The sequence below is a fragment of the Castor canadensis genome, chromosome X, assembly GCF_047511655.1.
Source record: "Castor canadensis chromosome X, mCasCan1.hap1v2, whole genome shotgun sequence".
NCBI classification, from domain to species: Eukaryota; Metazoa; Chordata; class Mammalia; order Rodentia; family Castoridae; genus Castor; species Castor canadensis.
This window is the reverse complement of record NC_133405.1, coordinates 21,687,260-21,708,290: the sequence shown is the minus strand read 5'-3', so window position 1 is coordinate 21,708,290 and position 21,031 is coordinate 21,687,260. Positions and strand designations below refer to the sequence as shown.

The 21,031-nt window shown below is 41.0% G+C and overlaps 1 protein-coding gene and 1 long non-coding RNA gene across 5 annotated transcripts in view; one reads left to right on the top strand and one right to left on the bottom strand.

Annotated features, from left to right (window-relative positions):
• Nucleotides 1-21,031, bottom strand: part of Gpc3 (glypican 3) — a 389,991-nt gene that overhangs the window by 104,023 nt on the left and 264,937 nt on the right. The window lies entirely within an intron of this gene.
• The window catches only part of LOC141419819 (uncharacterized), a 53,729-nt gene that overhangs the window by 20,607 nt on the left and 12,091 nt on the right, over nt 1-21,031 (top strand). The window contains exon 4 of one of the 4 annotated variants that reach the window (XR_012444543.1): nt 18,220-18,292. The exons of the other annotated variants lie outside the window; for them this stretch is intronic. This is a non-coding gene — a long non-coding RNA (uncharacterized lncRNA). The remainder of the gene's footprint in view (nt 1-18,219; nt 18,293-21,031) is intronic. 4 annotated transcript variants of the gene reach the window in all.

The window sequence follows — 21,031 nt, the reverse complement described above, 5'->3', positions numbered from 1 at the left end:
AAATGAAAAAAAATAAAATAAAAAACAAGAAACAGATTTCATTTCTTTCTTTTCTTTCACCATGTGTGAATACCAGAACACAATTACCAAAGAGGGAAAAAAGGCTTCAAGCTCTTTTATTTTTGATTTGTCCTGGTCCTGATAATGGAGTGCTTTCTGAAAAGAAAGTTATTGAGAGGTCTTTTGCCCTTTCATGAAATAGCTTTTTACTCAATTACAATAGGGTAGTGAGGGTTAAGGGTAAATCCGTATTTTTAAAATTTACATTTTAGTCACAAAAATAATGATGGTCATTGTAAACAATGAAGAAATAATTGTAAATAGTTAAGAAATAAAAGTCCCCCAATCACCTTGTTTTTCCAAAGAGAGCCCATGATCAAGTTTGATATACACACTTGTAGGAGTTTTCACATACATACACTAATATTTACAAAACATAAATACATATAATTATATATTTATATTATACATAATATGATATCCAAAATCCTATTAATAGAGTATATAATAGATACATTACATATATCATAATATATAATGCATACAATAATTTAATTATATTAATATATAAAGTGAATACTAGTACATACTAATAAATAATGGTATTAACTTTCTCTGAGAAAAAAGTAATTTATAGTAAAATGCTGAAGAGAACATCTGATTATATTTCTTATAAAATGGTACTCTTAACATATTCAGCATGCTGACATTTTTTACAGTATGATCTCCATTTATTTTCCCCCAGAGGGTAGTTTTTCTTCCATCCTTAAAGACTCGGTTCCTTACATGGGTTTTGGTGGCGGTTGTGAGGCAGCAATGACAGGTGTAAATCTGAGCTGAGGTTTCTATCAATTTTGTCAATTGAGCAATCACAAGATCGCTCCTTGACCACCATGAGTGAATGGTACAACTCATGCAGTATGGTGCAGCAAACAGGTTTCTTTCTTCCTCATACACATGCACGTCTCTGTCAGAGAGACAGACACTAACACCAGACCACACCCACATAACTTATTATAGTCTATTGTTATACTTATTTTATTATTGTTGCTATTAATCTCTCACTGTGCCTAAATTATAAGGTCAACTTTATCATAGGTATGTCTGTACAGGACAAAAACATAGTTCACTCATCTCTGTATCCAAGAGTGACTACTTCCCAGATCGCCACCTTCGGTTGCCAAAATCTGTGGATACTCAATCAAGTCCCTTATATAAAATGACACAGTGTTTGCATATATCCTACACACTCCTCCCCTGTAGTTAAAGTCATTTTTATGTTATTTATTTATAATGCCTAGTAAAACATAAATTCTATATAAATAGTTGTTATACTACATTGTTTAGGGAATGATGGCAAGAAAAAAGTCTATGTGTTCAGTATGATGAAAATTTTCCCTATTTTCTTTCTTTCTTCTTTTTGAGGCAGGGTCATGCTATGTAGCCCAAGCTGGCCTGGAACTCATGATCCTCCTGCCTCATCCTCTTGAGTGTTGGGATTCAGGTGTGCCCCACTATGCCTGGCTTCCCTATTCTTTTCTTTTTTTGGCAGGGCTAGGGAGGAAACCCAGGGCCTCTCACAGGCAAGGCAAGTGCTCTACTACTCAGTTACAACTCTAGCCCTCTTCTCTCTTCTTTTCTTTGGGGAGATTGAACCCCGGGTCTTAAGCATGCCAAGCATATGGTTTACTACTGAGTTATAGCCCCAGCCCTCTACTGTGAACATTTTAAACTTTTATAAGTATTCAGTTTTTTAAGGAGTAACATTTTATATGACTTTTAAACGTTTTCCAGCTTTCTTGAGGTACAACTGACAAACAAAAACTCAACGCATCTACCATGTATAATGCGATGTTTAGATGTGCATATATCTAAACATATATATTGTGAAATGATTACCACAAGCCAGCTAATTATCCTACCATGACTTCACAGTGGCAGTAACATTTAAAACCCATCCTCTTACTGAATCTCAAGTACACAATACAGTACTCTTAACTATAGTTACCATGCTGCACGTTAGATCCCCAACAAGGTATTTTTCTTTAAAGGCAAATGAAAAAAACAAAACAAAAGAAAAGTTAAAAAGTGAAAGTGAGGCTAACTCATGTGGTCACCAATGAAAGTTTGTTAGGTAAAGCACAGTCATTTCCTCTTCCATGAAGTAACTTGGATCAGTGAGAATATGAGTAAGAATGTGTATTTGGGGCTGGGGGTTTGGCTAGGTAGTAGAGCGCTTGCCTGGCATGTGCAAGACCCTGGGTTGCAGCCCCAGCACTTCAAGGAAACAGATCACAAAAGCAAAACGCAAACCAACAAAATGTACACAATTAGTAGCACCCTCTCTCAGAAAGGCCAAAAAAAAAAAAAAAAGAAAAGAAAAGAAAAGTTATTCAAATTCTTGCTACCCTTCCCTGTAGATACCTAAAGTCCTCGCCTGGTGGGAAATGCGGGTCCCTCTAAACCACACAGAGTGAGCCCGACCCCACTGTCCTCATGTCTAGGTGTACCCTGCGTTGCCAGTTCTCCCTTTATTTCTGCTCCATTTGCCAGTCTTTGAGGTCTGGGAGCTCTATGAAAGCAGAGGCTGGGTTAGTTCCGTTGTGCGTCACCCAAAGTATCTCATGATATACTGCTCCAAGCACTGAAGAAAAGAAAGCATGTAACATCTTACTAACCTTTCTAGCTACCATCAGCCCTTTTACACAGATGAAGAAACTAAGGCCCAGAGAAATTAAGTCACTTGCCTAAGAACACAAAACCCATCTGTAGCAGAGCTGCAGTTTGAACCTTGACAGTCCAGCTCCAGTGACTTATGTTCTTAGCCACAATGCTGATTCTCCTTAGAGATACCTGGTAGCACTTCTTCATCACACTGCTCCATCGCTCCATGACAGGAGACAATGAGGAGCTACTTGCCTACCAAATCTGTTCTTTTGGCCTGCTCAGCAGATTCCTGGGCTTGCCCTTTAAAAGCTCTTGTGGAGGACTTGTGCGTGGAGTTTCTTCTCTCCAATGTACAATGGTATGTCACTCAGTGAAGTTTGAGAAATAAGTAATGTGCCACTACCGCCACCATCATGGTACTGGACAAACACCAAAGGAGTTCTGAACATTTTAAACCTCTGAGGACAGTGGGAGAAGACATTCGGAGAGTGCGGTGCACAATGCCTTCCTGCCTTGTCACTTAGGCTACAGCCAAAAGACACATGTGCTGTGTCCTCGGGGAATTTCATGCAATGTGCACGCTCTGAGCTTGGAGCCCACGGGGGATCGGTGAGGGGTGTCTCCGCAGTTTCGAGTTAATTAATTCATTCAGCATTTCATTTCCATAGTTCCCTCAGTACTGCTGATGCACACGGTTTGTGACAGGCCTTGAATGAGGATGAGCCATCCTAGTCACAACTGCTCTCATCCAGACTGCCCAGAGGGGGTCAGGAGTGGGGACACTCATTAGCCATGGGAGATTTTAACGGTGGGTTATCTGCTTAGTAATACTCATCTGTAATTTAATTAATTGTCCTCTCTGCATACTCCCTCCCTTCTGAAGCTCAGACATGCTTCTAGCAATGAATACTGGCCAGGGGAGGAAGGAAATAAATGAACAGAAGTGCCTACTTCCACAACCCGACCAGTTATGTGTGATGTTAGAAGCGTTCCCTTTAGTCATTCCGTGCGGTGTCTTCTTCCCCGATCCAGTTCAGTTCACACACACACACACACACACACACAAACGACTGCCATAATACTAAGAAAACCCTATTTGTGCAGTGAAAAGGGGGACATGCTCCCTCCTTTCAGGCAGATTGGTTAGGGAGTGGGGTGGAAGGGAGGGGGAAACCTGTGCAAAAGCCATAAAGAGAAAAGGAACCTAATTAAAACAGGACATCTGGGCATGCTTGTCTTGGGACAGTTGAAGCAAAGAGAGCACTTGTAGGAAAGGAATAGAGTCAAGCAAGCGGAAAATGGGCAAGCTTTTCTTCCTAGTTTTGTGCTGGCAGAGGCAGCGAGGGTGGCGTGGTAAGAAATCAATGGATCCAAACGTAGAACAGTGCATGTGGAAGCGCACTTACAGATAGCTGGTCCAATCCACTCGCTGTGTGGATGAAGAAACTGAACCCCAGCAAGGGACTTTTCCATGGCTAGTACCACAGTATCACATTTAGAAGAAATCCCCTACTTTACAGGTTTCTCAACCGTACCTTGCTGAATTTTAAAACTCCTAGTACTGATTTAAGCCAAGGGAACTGCTAGAAAATTCACTTTCCTTCTTCCCCTAGGCATTAGAACAATGGCGGGTCTTAGAACGACTAGCTCCCTACCATAAATATTTGATTTCACAAAAGTTTCAATTGCTGGCTGGTTATAGAGGTGGAAAAATAGATGGCACATTCTCAGAGCGCCATCTTATGGAAAGGCTGTGGCACTGCAGGTGCTCCTAGTCCAACCAATGATTTGTCAGACTGTTTACTTGGAAAATCCTCTGGCCACAATAAGCACTGTGGAAAAATGGGGTAATTTAAATAGCTTTAAAAAACAACTAGAACACAGGGTGGGAAAACGATCTTTTTAAGAGGCTCTAAGAAAATGTTCCTTTTTCTATCTGAGATGCAGTCTTAATTTACATAAATACACAGAAAAATAAAGCAAAGATTAAAATACCTGAGATTTGCTTCTTGTTTACTTACGTGTATATTTAAAGAGAAATGCTTTTCATAATTGCTGGCACGAAAGTACTAATTCAGGGCAAGTTTTAACCTGGGAAGTTCTAGAAACAACTATACATCCATTGTACTCCAAGAAACACCGGTGTTTTCAAATAATAGCCTTTCCTTTCAGAAATTATAAATAGATTTTGGTAAAGGAAAAGTAAAAGCTAGCAAAGAAATGGGGGGGAATCCCATTTATATCTCATTTAGCAGATACTACCAATATAAGGGACTAATTACATTAGAATTCATTTTTAGCCTAGTTTTAAAGCTCACTGTGGGGAGAGCTTAGAAAAGACTGGTCTTGTAATACAATCAACAAGTCATTTAAACCCAGAGAAGCAAAGAATATTTTCCAACCAGCAAGGACAGAGTGAGATGTTGATACCATCCACGAGAGCTTCTAGCTGTGAGAGCAGAGAAGGGAAGGAAGAGAGAAAATGCCTGACATGGCATCAACTGTATGTTACTCCGAAGAAGCAAATTATACAGAGGAGCCTTGGGGGAAGCAGAGAAAAAGGAAATACCAGTACAAGGGATTCTTGGGAGAACTGAAAGATCAGTGTGTGGGCAAGTTGGTGAGAACTGATATGAGGACAGTGGAACAGGGCAGGCAGGAGTGGCCGGCACAGACTTCTCTCTTAAGTGTCTTTGAAGGAAGCATACAAAGGAGGAGAGGGATCTGACCATGTTTAACTCTTGCAAAAACAGAGAAGTCAAAATATATAAGACAAAGCTCAATAACCACGGGCAGGGGAGTAACAGGGCGAGGAGTGTACAATCATGCCAAACTCATTCTAACTTACAAGATGATGACACAGGTTTTTCCTGTCCCACTAAAGTTCCAAGCAGGAATGATCCATACCTGTTTTTAAGTTAATTTTTCTTGTTTGTTTTAAAGTTAGACTTTTACACAGAAAAACATCCCTTCGAAGTCATTTAGTTCCATGTCCTCCTCTTATAGATGGGCACACTGAGGTCCAGAGAGGTGAAGCAATAGCCATTCGTGTTACGACTGGCATCTCTGTTAGTGTGGCATGAATGGAGCTGGAACTCCCCATGAACAGAACAGTCAGGAACAAGGGAACAGGGAAATGGATACATACCTCAACAACAACTTTCACTGCATGAAAGTAACTTGGGTTTAAAATAACAATAAAGCATTATATTTTAAGAGGTTAAATTTGGTTTGGTACACACAGTTTCCTGAAACCACAAGTACACAATACACTTTTTCTGCAGTATTGGAAACTGAACTCAGGGCCTCTACTACTTGAGCCACACCACCAGTCTCATAATACATTTTTGGGGCTCAGTCGTGTCATGCAAAGAGCTCTGGCCTTGGAATGAGAGATACAGATTCAAAAGCGGGTTCCAAGTAATGAAACCTGGCTGGGCTTGAGTTTCCTCACTTTTAAAATTGGAAGAATGCCATGTGCATTGTTTTGAGCATTCATCGACATAGTAAATGTTGTTAGTTGAGATCACAGGCAACATGCTTATGAAAGTGCCCAGAGGGCTGGTGTTATAGTCCAAGTGCCGGAGCACCTGCCTAGCAAGCACGAGCCCCTGACTTCAAACCCCTGTACCACCTCCTCCCTCAAAATGCTCAGAACACAGGAAATTCTATATGAGGGCTGTTATTAATATTACCATTACTATTAAGATTATTATGTGAAAAGTCCAAACACAGTGCCTAACATGCAGTAGGTGTTCAATGACTGTTGCTTGAAAAGAACTTCCTAGTCAGGTGTGGTGGTACACACCTGTAATCTAAGCACCTGGAAAGCTAAGGCAGGAGCATCATAAATCCAAGGCCAGCTTGGACTACATAGGCAGTTTCAGGCCAACCTGGACTACACAGGACACCCTGTTCCAAGACTTATGAACCTGGCAATCAATCAGTAGTTAGGAGAAGCTTCATCCCCACCTGAGAGAACTTAAGAAACTGGAGTTTGTGCTGTCCTAACTATGGTTCTAGGTAAAGTACGAGTGGAGGCCAGAGTGGAAATGGCTTCCTCTGCTCCCACTTTGCATAACTGTCGCAAGCAATCAATTAGATAGCTATTGAAAATACCCACGTATTCTTTCAAATCTCTCTCTCAGGTCCCTTCAGGGTCCACAACAAACATCCAGGTCTCATTATGTAACCCAGGCTGGCCTGGAACTTGCCATCTTCTGCCTCCACCTCCCTAGTGCTGGGTTATAGGCATGCACCACTATGCCTGGCCAAACTTACCTATTCTTTGGGCTATGCTCTACAAAATGAAGAATAGGGCCCTTAAAGTCAACCTACAATCACGTTTCACTGACTCAAGACCAGTTTTGGGGAAAACAGGACTATGGATTCTCCTGTTGCATTTTGAGTAATGTAGTAGCATAAAGTAAAGACTTCTTGGTGTTGTTTTAGGTTTCCTGAGGAACTTCGGTGAGCAAACTGCCAATGATCCCAAGCAATGTACACTGTTTTCATAGCAATTGGTTCTGTTGCAATACTTTCAAAGTTAAGCATTCCTGCCACTGTTTTGCTATTAGCTCCTCTTAGTCACACTCACTTCCAGGTCTCAAAACCTTCCACCTGCAGGATTAGGTCTACCCACTTCTTGAGCCAATGGTGGTAAAGGCAGAAAGGTGTTAGCTGACTCACCTGTCAAGCCCCAGGCCCTGGAATTAGCTTTGTTTCTCAAAGCTACTCTTTCACATTTTTGGAATGAGCCCCATGTGTTCAAAGCATGACTTCCTCTTGCCTAGTGATGTTTCATGTCTCTCTGGGCTGTATGACATGAACTTTGTCCTACTTTTCTCATTTGCATTCATCTCTGGGTTTACTGCTTTCTCTGGTGCCTGGCACACAGTAGGCACTCAATAAATGTCTACTAAACTGGCCTGAGATAGAGGGGCCTCCCCAAAACTGAGCTTATATGACAGACACCCACATACTCTCGACTAGTCCTTGTCAGCCTACTCTCCCAAGTCTGGAGCCAGTGACTGAGGGCCTGCTGTATACTGGACTTTTAGACTGTAACATGCTACATAACCCTGCTATTGTATCCTGCTCACCAAATCACCCCACGTTAGAAACGAATGGCTATGTAGAGAATGACAAAGTTCCTTCCCTATGCCTCACTGAAGTCATCACTCAAGTGGTAAGACACATCCCATTTGGACCAGCTAGCTAGGTGAGTTCCCATGGCCCAAGTCCCACTCATTCCTGTCTCAGGTCCATCTCCATGGACCAATCACCCCAGGGACTCACCCAAGATCCACAACTGCTAGCAAAATTGATTTGCCTTAGAAACCCTTTTCCAATAGTATCAATTGTCCATTTCTGTCTCTGAATTAATGAGACTTTACTGTTGTGAAGAGTTTGACAAATGCATTACTTTTGCTCTAGGTCAAGGCAACAAGATGCAGAGGACTTCAAATCTAGTGGTGAGGGCTGAGTTCCAACATTTTTAGGCCACAGAAAGAATTTGCTGTCTCCCATCAGTAAGAGCCAGTAGGCAGCAAGTGTGCTCTATTTGACACTTACCTATTAGCATCTATATAACCCTGTGCTCAGTCACCAAATCCTGGGAGCTGAAGGAACTGAATTTTCCAATGTTCTGGCCCATTCATTCTAGTCTGGGCTTCATGGACCAGATCCTAATTTTGACATTAGCAACTGGATTCCCACTGCAAACCTGTGATTCAGCATGTGCAGCTCTACTACACGTTGACGATCTCTTGTCCAAAATGCTTGCGTCTGGAAGTGCTTTGGGCTTTTTCTGATTTAAGAATATTTGCTTATACATAATGAGATATCCTGGGGACAAGACTCATGTCTAAACACAATATTCACATATATTTCATATATACTTTATATACGCGGTTAATTTGCCTAAAGGTATACAGTATTTTTAAGCACAGCTACATTTTGACTGTGGTCAGGTGTGCAGTTTTCCAGTTATGCCATCATGTTGTTATTCAAAAGGTTTCTGATTTTGGAGCCTTTAGGATTTGGTATTTTCAGATTAGGGATACTCGAACTTGTACTTCACGACCCATTGAAAGACACACCAGTCTACATCCCACCATCTGGAATGCTGGGATTGAGAGCTGGTGTGCCTGATGAGAGGAAGACGGGACTAGCGAGAATAAGGTTATTGTGGGTCAGCCTTGCTCAAGAACACTGAAAGGTCTTGTCTACAGGAAGTGGAACTGCTAACTTCTGTTGTCTTCTTTTAAAATCAGTTCTGGAGCCACAGAACCAAGGCTGCAGTCTGAGCCCTGAAGTAGCGAAAGGAAACACGCTGAGTAAATCTTTGCCTGTTGGAAGAGTGGCAATGCTGGAAATGGGCAGAGACACTAGCACAGGGAAAGAGCCCATGGCCCAATACCAGGACAGTTCTGCCCTCAGCAGGTCCACACTTGGCACTGCCACTCTCTCACTGTCAGCAATAAAATAAAGCTAAAGAATAACAAAGGGAAGGAGAGGTGAACTGAAGTGTAAACCACCCCCACTCCAACTGTCCCAGTAGCTGCAGGTGACCTCAGCCACTCGACTCTTTGCACCTGCTCTCCTGTTGGAACAAGTGGCCTATTGTGTGAGGCTGTACGTGCGGAGGTGCTAAGCAAACAAGAAATGACTCTCCTGATCATAAAGTACCCGGGATTCCAGGAAAACTTCACTAAGCTAAATAAAAGTGACTGTAAAGCACTTGGTAAAATATAAACTGCTACATAAATACTTACTAAAAACTCACAGCAACACACACAAGGACAACTAGGTCAAAAACTACCCAATCTCTCTAGCCTCGAGGGTCTTAGGAAGAGTGATATTTGTCTTCCTCCCTCTGGTTTTCTCAGCCACTATGTATTCCTTGGCTCTTACCTGCCTTCCAGTCACTGGCACTCCTCTAGATGCGTCTCTCCCGTCACTGACATATCTCTGTGGTTAGAGGGCTTCTCATTTTCATTCTGGGCAGTTGTGTCAAATATCATTTGGAGCAACAGACACTGAATTCCATTTCTTTTGTTCAGAAGCCCCACTGAAGCTATATGGTGCTACAGGGGAGACATTTTCTTTAATATTTTATTATGTGAATCTCGCCCCAAACTCTCCAATATCAGAAACTGATAATGACTCTGACAACGTCTAAAACAGCCAATGTACCTGCTTCCCTGTCCTAGTGAGACTGATTAGATCCTAGGGCTCCTTTGGTCTATTTGGGAAGCCATCAATAATAGAACTGAAAATTCAAAGTCATTAAGGTAACTTTATGGCATTCTTCCCCCTTTCAGACTCTCCCTCCTCACCAAAAAACAAATCTTTATCACAGGATCTCACAGCCTGAGAGAAACAGAAAGAGATTTAGGGGTCGTTTTTGTCAAATTCCTTCATTTTATAAATAAAAGGCTAAAGGATAGTGACTCATCCAAGATCAAGTAAGCTCCTAGGAGAGCTAGGACCCAGATTGGACTCTCACCCTAGGGCTGAAGGGTTCTTTTTTTGCACAGGGTGCAAAGCTCCACAGAGGATGCAGAGCCATGTGTGTAGAGGAGGCCAAATGGAGGGCCAACCTCAAACACAAGTGAAGGCCATCCTCGAGCAAGGGGCTAGAGTAGCTCTAAGGCAAAGATCTCCTTTTCCCAGAGGATGCTACCTTACACTCTTCAGAGGACACGAGAGCACAGAAGCATGCTGGGAGAGATGGGAAAGGTCTTGCTCTTGTGGGCATAGACCTGGGAGGAAAGGACAGGATTTAGCAGCACTGACCAGGAAAAAGCTGGATGGAACACTAATTCTGGGACTGGTGGATTAACAATTAAAGCAAACTTAGGCCAGGATTCCTGTCAACAATAGGACAAAGATAGAAGAATTCTGAGCCCCAACAGAGACAAGCCAAGCATTTGACAGACAGTGGGTAAAGCGGGTAAGGATGGCTGGATTTGAATCCCATTTGTCTCACTAGTGTTGTGGCCTCTGGTAATTTACTTAATCTCATCAGTAAAATTGGAAAATGGGGGTAATGACAATGTCTACCTAAAAGGCTGTGGTGAGAATTAACTTAACGCTCACAAGATACCTGGCACAGTTCCTGGCACATGGTAAGCATGATAAAAAGGCTAGCTACTGTTATCATTAACCACCTCTACTGATTCAGTGCTGTTTTGTGAAGTTTTACTGCCTACTTAGACAGGATGTGGGGGCCAAAAGTAGTGCTCGGAATGCTTCTAGGAGGAAAAGGCAAAAGAAATTATTAAAAAGTGAAGGCAGATAAACCAACAGAATGGATGGCTACAGCTTCCCCCAGTCTCCTCCAGTCCTCCAAAGCAAAGCTCCCACAACTGCATCTGTTTTCCATACTTAGTAGCTATCAGTAGGTGCCAACAGGTGACCAATTGTCCCAAGTTTGCCTGGGATGGAGAGATTTCCTGGGACTTAGGCCTTTCTGTGTGAAAATGGAAAGTTCCAGGCAAACTGGAACATGAAGATCACTATAGGGCCAGAAGGTGTTTGCTGTTCAAGAGTATTATTTTTTATAACCAGAGTACACAACACTGCTGCTAGATGCTATCTACTGGGGGTTGGGAAAGCTGGTGTATCGAGACGCCATGGAGAAGGATTTTTTGATGAGACTTTCTTCATGTCTATGGAGGGAAAAAAAGAGTTTCTTAAATAAATAAGCTTCATGGGGGAGTGTTAAGCAGTCTGCAGATGATGGTCTTTGGCAGAACAGTCATTCAGCAATACCATCATTATCAATGATTCTTGTTTGTTTGTTTCAATTCTCTGATACACGCTGTCTTTCTCCAAGTTCAGTTCCCAGCACTGTTGTTATATGTTTTGAAAGTAATAAAAGTGCATTTATTTTAAAGTGGTCTGTCACTCAGACTTTCCATTAATTTAAACTGATGCCACCAATCTCTCTCAAAGTATTTCCTTATCCAGACCCAATTGGTTTATTTGACACCATAGGCTGAGTTGTTTAAAAACAGAACTTGTGAGGACAGGTGGATTGCTTTAAAGAAGAAAAGTATTATTTCTGGGGAGATGCAGAGAGAGAGCATCTCAGGAGTCCGCTAAAGAGTCCGTGTTTACAGAGCGAATTCAGTAATGCTGTATCCATTATCTAGTACACAGCTCCATTTACTCACAGTAGAACTTCTCTCACATCTGATCTGCTCTCCTATACTAAAATCAGTAAATGTAGAGTGCTTTATAATTTCCGAAGATATTTCATATGCATTTTCTTATTGGAGGCTCACACAACCCTCTAAGATAGGCAGAGGAGGCATTACTTTCACCTTTTTTCTAGTGGAAAAACAAAGCACTGAGAGTTTAAGAAACTTACACAGGCACATGGAAGCCTGATTTTAATGATCTCTCTCCTTATGTCTGTTATCCACAAGTCTGTTGGTTCACCCTTTGAATTCAGTAAACATGCTTAGGTACCCCTAAGCAATGAGATAGACAGATAGAAGACACAGTACTTGATTAGAAACAGATATGTGAAAGATCTCAGTTCAGGGTAACTGGAGATACGCTAGAAGGAAAGTACTGGGAGACTCGGGCATGGAGTAGGATGATTCAGGGTCCTCAGAAGAGAGGACATTGAGTTGAGTATAGGTAGGGGTGAGCCAACCTAACAGCTTTTCTTTCTAGCCCTTTCTAGGGTGACCCTTGTTTTAGGCCTCCCTAATAGTGTTGAAAATTAGCTTTCAGCATGTGCTCTTGTACAGCAAAATCCCCTACATGTTTCCCAAACTGCTGTGTCACCACCCTGAGTTGGAGCACATTACTGTGGCCCTATGGTGAACAGAGACTTGACCCAGGGGTGTGCCCAGAAGCAAGGAGGAAATTGGTGAAATGGGCAAACAAGGGGCTCAAAGCAAGGTAGAGTTCATTGGGGGTGCTTTTTAAGATCCATCTGGCCATGTGGATTGCTAAGATATCAGGAGGCAAAAAGTAGGAAGCTTCTGTGACAGTTGAGCTACAAATTAAAATTTCCTTCACAAGGAAATGAAGCTACACTATAAAGGAGACAAACCCAAGGATCAAAGCCATCCTCACTGAAAAGAATAAAATTCATTGGCTTGAAAAATTAGGAAATCACAGCTGATTTTAATGATCTCTCTCCTTTTCCGCAAAGATTAACTCTAGGGTGACGAAAAGGACTTCAGAGTGTTACACAACTAGACATGACCTGCAGCTAGACTCATTCTGGTTTCTAATGTGATTTAGGAGTATTACCTGGGTTAATCACTATGAAGAAATTCTAGGAGGAATATATTTAAATGTCTTTAATATGAAACAAGATATTGAAGTAAGAAGGCCAGTCCAGTGCATACCCTTAGATGCAACTAACTCTCACTCAATCCTCATTCGACCCAAATTCTCACAGTTCGCACAAACCAGGACCAAGGACAGGGGTTCTGATGTTTTTGCAGAGGGAGAAGAGATAAGATAAAAATGTGAGGAAGTGGGTAAGGCTGTTCCTGAAGAATTTAGACATGAGTTATCAAAGGGAGCTCTATTTTCCAGTTTTTATAGGCTCTCTTTTTGCAGTGCTGGTGATGGAACCCAGGGCTTCACACATGCTAGGGAAGTGCTTTACCACTAAGCCACACCCCCAGCCTCAAAAGGCTTCTAGACTAGCAGTATTAATAAACAATAATAGCCACCATTTTTGAAGACCTACTGTATTCTAGGTATTGCACCCTGCATCACACAATCTCTGAATTTTCTTAACAATCTGTTATGGGAGAAGTTATCAATTCCATTTCACAGATAGGGAACCTGAAGCTCAGAGAAACAAAGAGCAGGAATTCAAGCCCAGGCTTACTGACTTCAAAGCTGTGTACTTAAACATTCTGCCATGCTGCCTTATGGTACCATGCAACTTTAAAATGCCCTTCTACGTGCTTCCTGCTAACCCCAACTGTATGGATATACTTCTGTCAGTAAAAATCATCACAGAAAACCTTTTCTTTCACAGGAGCCACCAAAAGCTTGTATCTCAGGGCAAGAACCTGGGCCAGCAGCAGTAATGAAGTAGCACCTGCCAAGCAGTTGCTGCAGCTTGAAGAGAAGAAAAACCACCACCACAACTGCACAATCACAACTACAACAACCACAATAAACAGACAGAGTCTAAGAGCAGAGTCACTGGCAGGGGCCTCTTAAGAAAGAGGTTTGCCTAAAATGTACCCTCTGACCTTCACACTCCAAGTCTCAAGAGTCCATTTTCTTTGATGCTCAATGAGTGACTACCAAGAATAACCCTGTTGAGTCACAGTAAATAGAAAAATGTTTCAAAGGTGTTACTGTTTATGAAGGTCAGATGGAGTGACACTGCTATCAGCAAAGGAAACTTACCATCTACCTTATCAGGAAACAGTCAGAAGACTTACCACACCCATAGCCTTGCCTCAATCATTCTCCATGCTCTCTGAGGGGTGACTATAAAGTTATGACAGATTTCTAATTTGTATATATCTGCTGGGATGAATATAGCCTAAAAGGTGTTATGTCCATTAATGATGCTGATACCACTCAAAACATTCCAGGAACTCCTCTTTGGAAACCCCATCTAAAGCTAGTTTAAGAGTTGTAAGAAGTAAAAAGCCCCATTATTTCATCATTTTACCCAAAATGGACCCCAAATGGTACAAGCCTGCTTGATAAGCCAACCCATTCAAAAGTTTGGTTTCAAAGATTCTGAGGTATTTTTTAAAAATCCAGTTTACCTTTAGAGGAAGAAGAATGGTCTACATTTCTTCATCCTTATTCTGGACATTTACTGGGCCTGCTTAACTATACTCTAAGTGGTGATGATAATCAACAACAGGTGTCATTACTCAGTGCCTACAAGCCAAAACACATCTTCACGAAGGTCTTGTAGAGTGGGCATCATCACCGTACCTTACAAATAAGGCAACAAAATTTGATGTTAAATGACCTGCCCAAAGCACTCAAGTTAGTGTATGAACTAGCATCAAAATCTCCATCTGGATCATTCTAAAGATGGCACTCTTCCCAATATGCTTTGATTACCCAGCTCATGTTTCCTAAACTCTCAGGGTCTTCTCATTGTAATCCTCAGCCTGCACCACCGATCATCAGCTGGCTGAAAACAAAAAACCTGCACACTGCAAGGACCAGTTATAATTCTGCAAGTCTTCTTCTAAAGAAGAAGCAGAAAAATTATTCAGAGGATTGGCAGTGTCAAAGAAATCAATCTATGACCTAATAAAGTGCCTACATTGCCTTGAAGGAGGCAATCATACTTGAGGCATAGAACCTCTAGTATATTAATTTAATAATTTCTTAAAGCAGTTATTTCTCTTCACGGTCCCATCTCCTAAGCCCTCCGGGCAAAAATAGAGCTGTGATGCATGGAACAGTGATGGCAAGAGGGAACAAGCCTTTCCCAACCATCAGAATTACATTGCAAAGAGGATATGTACTTGTTGAGGGTACAGATAGATATGCTGGGTGGGATCTGCCTTGAAGGCCCTCAAATGTTCTTTGTATAACAGAATGATCCAATTGAGTCCAGGAAGGGCTAGCATTGTGTATTAACAGGACACAGTTTTCTTAAAGTAATAAGCCATCCAGTCTTCAACAGGTAGTCTATACACATCAATGCTGAGCCATGAAAATGTCTCTTCCTGCTACTTAGGACATTGACAGTTGACCAAGTACAGCTCATTCTGAACGTGGCACACTGTATTAAGCAATCAGTCACCAGGATAAGCTGCGCTTTTCTCACTCAGTTCTGAAGGTAACGCTACTGCATGTGATACCATAATCTTAAGGGATAAATGTCATTGTATTGCCATGAAGTAGGTCCTAATAAATAGGTGTCACTAAGGACTATTTTAAGATAAATTTATGAGGAACAGTACTCTAAGCCCTTAGATGGATTATTGCATGAGAGTATTCCCAGAATTAACTGTCTTGCCTTACCAGGATTTAAGAAAAATCCTTAGCCACCATTAATATTTCATGCTATACCAAATTAAGCCATTTTTCTACATAATCCATTTCTCCTTCAAAGCTTTTCCATGAGCAATCTTGACTTATCCAAGGTAAGATGGAATATACAAACTCCACACTAGGAAGCAACCTGACACTGCAATACTTTCATTCTAGGGCATGCAGTGAGGCTAAGAATGGAGTATCATGCTTCTGCTTCCAGGAACATTAAAGTGGAGATGAAATAAAAAACGTCCGAGGGGGACCAAGAACTGTGGAGATAGCCAGTGATAAAACAAACACCTAAGGCTTATTTATCTCACTCTCCCTCCTCCCAGCATTTCATAAGCAGAGCTTCCTGCAGAACAGGGAACAAAGAATGAAGCAGCCATAAGAAAAGAGCACTGGGGAGTCAAACACTGTACCTCAGTTTCTCACTCTAAACAAGCACCACAGGAAATGCTGAGAAGAGCTACTGACCGGCTTCAGCATGGGTTTAGTCTGACTTGTGCCTAAGTAAGCTGTGAATCAAATGACTTGAACACCTGACTCAAGTCTGTGAACGTTGTAACCATTATCCAATGCTTCTTTTCTTTTGTACCCCCTTCCTTGTGGCTCTGTAGTTTATCTTACAGATTTGCTTTCCCACTATTGCTTTTGTTGTTTTGTTTTCTGGTTCATGGGATGGACCCATGCTAGGCAAATGCTCTACCATGGATTCACACCCCAGCAACCCCCCACACCATTGTTGCTTTCATTGGCTATCCTATATTTAAAATTATTTGTACACTGCCTTGAGCCCTGTGGAGAAAGCCACCCTATACATCTAAAAATAAGCCCAAACAGCAAATAATAAACAGCCCATTTTAGCATGGGGCATGGGCGCTACTGTGGCATTCCACTGACCCGAGTGTGTCTGAGTATGTACGCGCTCTGGCATGCAGGTCTTTACTTAGCCTTTCACCATCAGATTGAAGACTCTGAAGGCCTTTCCTCTTGCTATGTAGGCCAGTGAAAGTCTTCCTAGTGCTAGAAATGTGCCCCCACCTCAAAGTCCTCATAACACAGTGTTCTAAAATAACTGTACTATGAAAACAGAATTAAGTATTCTCCCTTGTCTTTTCTAGGTCACAGGGGGGAAAAGAAACTATTTTGTCCACTTAATTTTTAAAAATTAATTTGCACATGTCAGTATTAAGTTTCACTCATTCACTCCCACTTGCTGATATGCCACAGTCTATCCTTTAATTAGCAGGAAAGAGAGAAAAACAGTCTTCTTATTCCACTTTTCTGAAACATCCATAAGATTTTGAGACAAGAACAAAACTTTTTGAAAACTAAAATAATAGCTTTTCATATTCCCACTTCTGCCTTTCCAGTTGTGCAGGGAAATCCTGGAAAGGTATTATAAACATTCCATGACTTGTCCGGTCAGTGCATGTGCGGATGTAATTTCTCTGCGGAAATGACAGGTAAGATTGCCTAGGTTGGAGAAAAGGCACATTTACTACAATTAGCCCTCTGCAGATCTCAGGGAGTTTACTCTCTAATGCCAGATGCAAGTGGGAGTCTCTGAGTCATCATGAGAACATGCAACATGAATGCAGATTCACAGTAGACACAGTAGATGATTCTCTGAAGAATCATCACCCAGAAAATAGCAGCACTATCCTGGAGCTGACACCTGGAGTCAGGCCCATCCTGCTCAGCAACATAACAAAGAGCAGCAAGAGCAGCTAGGGCTGATTACAAAGCAAAGTTTAAGGAGCTGTCAACATACAGTTGGTAAGTCCCTAGGAGGTATGCTAACTGTAGAAGAGGCCAGCTGACTATACACATGGCTGAGAAGAAAAGACTCAGGGGACAATGACTGGCAAGGAATATAAGATGAGGCTAGGTGGTGGACAGGCTACCACTTAAGTCCTGGCTAAGGATGATGGGAATGGGAGGCCTGAGTAGTTGGCTCTCCTGTCCTCAAGGTTAAGAGTGAGCCAAGATGAATCCAGAAATAATGGCAGAGGTCTGATAGAGAAGTGGTTGCTCAGGATTCACATAAATATGAATAGAAAACTGATGAATGAATAAGCAAAAGGTGCTATATATATCCAATGAAATATTACTTGGCTATAAAAAGGAATAAAGTACCAATATATACTACAACTTGGATAAACCTCAAAAATATCATACTAAATGAATGATGCCATTTGCGTAGAGATGGAAAGCAAATTGCTGGCTGCCAGGGGCTGGGGCAAGAGCGAACAAGGAGAGAACACTAATAGGCACAAGGTTTCCTTTTGGAGTAATGAAAATGTCTTGGAATTGGATAGAGACTGTACAACGTTGTGAATTACTAAAGGCCACTCAATTGTGTACCTTAAGATGGTTAATTTTATGTTACGTGACTTTTACTGCAATAAAATACACAGTCACAGAGACACTTGCACACATACACACACACAAGACAAATGGATGGAGCCTCTATTGTGTTCCTCTAAGGGGAGCTCTCCCTGGCCTAGTGGGAAAGAACATTGATTTTCTTCTCTCTAGGTTGTCAACTCCCCAACAGGGGCAGGAGCTGGACTCTACTTATCATTGGAGAGCCCAGAGGGCCTAGTATATAGTAAGTATAGTGTACCGAATGAGCTGAATTGCCGCATGTTAAAGTGAAGACAAAACAGTAATGTTTTTCCTCTCAAGTTAAATAGTTTGTCTGTTGCATCTATTTATTTATTAATTTGGTTGGTTGGTTTTTGAGACAGGATCTCACTATACAGCTCAGGTGGGCCTGGAATTTACTACGTAATCCAGGTCATCCTCAAACTCACAATACACCTATGTAGCTCAGTCTCTTGAGTGCTGGGATTACAGGCATACAATACTATGTCTGGCTTTAAATGTTCACTCTTTATATAGGTATTATCAAGGTGAGTGTAGTCAAAGCTTACAGATACCTATTGTTATACACAGGGTTAATATATTTCTGTGGGTTCCTTTATTTTTCTCTTGGTCACAGGGCCTCCCTAATTGAAATTCTCTGTAGTTCTACAAAGGCAAACGTCGTAAGATTTTCTGCCTTTGGCAATTGTAGAAAGTCTTTACCTGTAGGATACATGGTAGTTCGCATGAAAGAAGATAGCTCACATGGGCAAGGTTTGCCAATATGAAGATTTCTAAGGGAAATTCTGGAAGCCAAAAATGGTAGGTATAAGAGGTATACTCCCTGAGACTAGATCTGTGAAAGCTTTCTCTGTTCCTCCTTTCAACTGATTGCATTCATAAGAGATATAAAATTGAAAGGATGTGAAATATGATCTTATTCAGACAGACAATGTACTGGATTGTTTAACTCTCTAAAAGCTGAGTGGCGTGTATCTACATAATAGGATAATAGCTCTGATAACCCAGTTGACATGGATATTTTTCAATATTTTTGTCATCATCTGTATTTTCATTTTGATCAAGTATCTCCAATGACAAGTAACATTCCCTGTCAGAATTCTGGATTTTTGTATGTTTTATTGGCTAAAAGTAAAATAATTTAAAAGAACACAACCTATAAAGATAACAAAGTTATAACTCATTTGACACTATGAAGTGACTACTGTTACTTAAGACTAAATTAAATGAAAAGCTCTGGAAAGACGTTTTAACTGTAGATGAGCCATGAGAAAAGCTAATCTTTATAAATGATACACGTAGAGGGCACACATGTCCTCGGGCTAAAGAACTTCACATTATTAAGTATATTCCTAAGGAATTTTTTTAAAAATACTAGTGTGGCACTATTCCCTAGTCTCATCATTGTATTAGATCAGTAATACAAGTACAGGTTAATTATAACTCAAGGTTACTAAGCAAAGAGAAGTGGCTTCCTGGGTTATATTACCCTTATTCTGTCGGCAAATACGTTTGATTTCTTCCCCTCTCTCCCTCCTTCCCTTCCTTCTTCTTCCCTCCTTTCTTTTCTGGATAGTATGTATCAACAACAAAAGTAGTTTTGAAAAAATAGATCATTCAGAAGTCAAAATGAGAGTTTGGAATAAAACCTTATCTCCATATTAATTATTCTATTATTTTGTTTAATACCGTAAGGTAGTTAAAAGAAGCAAATTAAAATTAAAAACATTCAATTAACGGGAGCTGGAGGTGTAGCTTGGTGGTAAAACAGTAGTGCACAAGAGGTCCTGGCTCCCATTGCCAGTACCACCAAAATTGTTTTTCAGTCAACAGAGTTCTTTTAATGGTATAAACATGCATTTGGCTAGCTTTTGGATTTACTCAAATTCAGCAGGCTTTGGATTATACCATTTGATCAAAAAGAACAGTTTTGGTTCCAAGGTAATGTCCATCACAAAAGTATTCTGGCCATGAAGTAGCTGAGATGACCAAAATTCAATAAAAATTCCACTAATTCAAAACACATAGGTCTGGGAAGATATTCTTCTGAATTAACTAAAGCTACATCTTCTGATTGTTTTTTCCTTAAACAACAGAAGATATATTCAATGGGGATTTGCTTGCTTTAAATAATTACAATGATGAAGAAGTTAGTATTACTGCTTGATACATAGTAAGTGTTCAACTATTTGCTAAACAAGTGAATTAACAAATGAACACAGTAGCAAACAAAATATATTGTGTATTAAAATTTCCTTTTTACTAAGAGGCCATGGTTAGAAGATATGCCACTTAGAACAAATGTGTATTCAGAGATCATTCAGTTTCCACCATATTAACACAGCAGATGAGCTTATGCAAAAACCACACATGTGACCTGCGATGGTTTCTTTCCTAAGCTACATAGTGTTTATAACACCTGTTTTAAAGCATCCACTTTTTATGAAGTCAAATACCAACTGCTTTTCTCTGACAATTAAAAAACTGTAATAGGTAAGTACATTTTCATGATTCTTCTTAGTACTCCCATGTTTTTAGGATGACCAAAACATGCTATTTCTCCAGGGTGGGGTAGGCTTTGTTCACATTTGCTACAGGGAACTCCATCTCTATGCAAGTTCAGCCATCATCCTGGTTGGCACGCAACCTCAGTCTCATTGTCTTAGGCTAGTAAAATAGCTTAGATGAGAAATAAGCTGTTTTCAGGCATGCGCTTTATCTTGTGTTGGGAAGAGCACAGTTAGACAAGAGGTGTAGCATGAATTTCAGCACATGCCAGTCAGCTAGGGGCTTTGTATCTATGCCCTCACTTAATAGTTATGACAGCCTTCTTAGAAGCCCCTCGCTTACAGGAGAGGACCTTCAGACTTTACAGGTTAAATGACTCACTCAAGGTCACACACAGTAAGTAGCAGAACTGAGATGCAAAGTGAAGTTCATCTGACTCCAGAGCCTTCAGAGG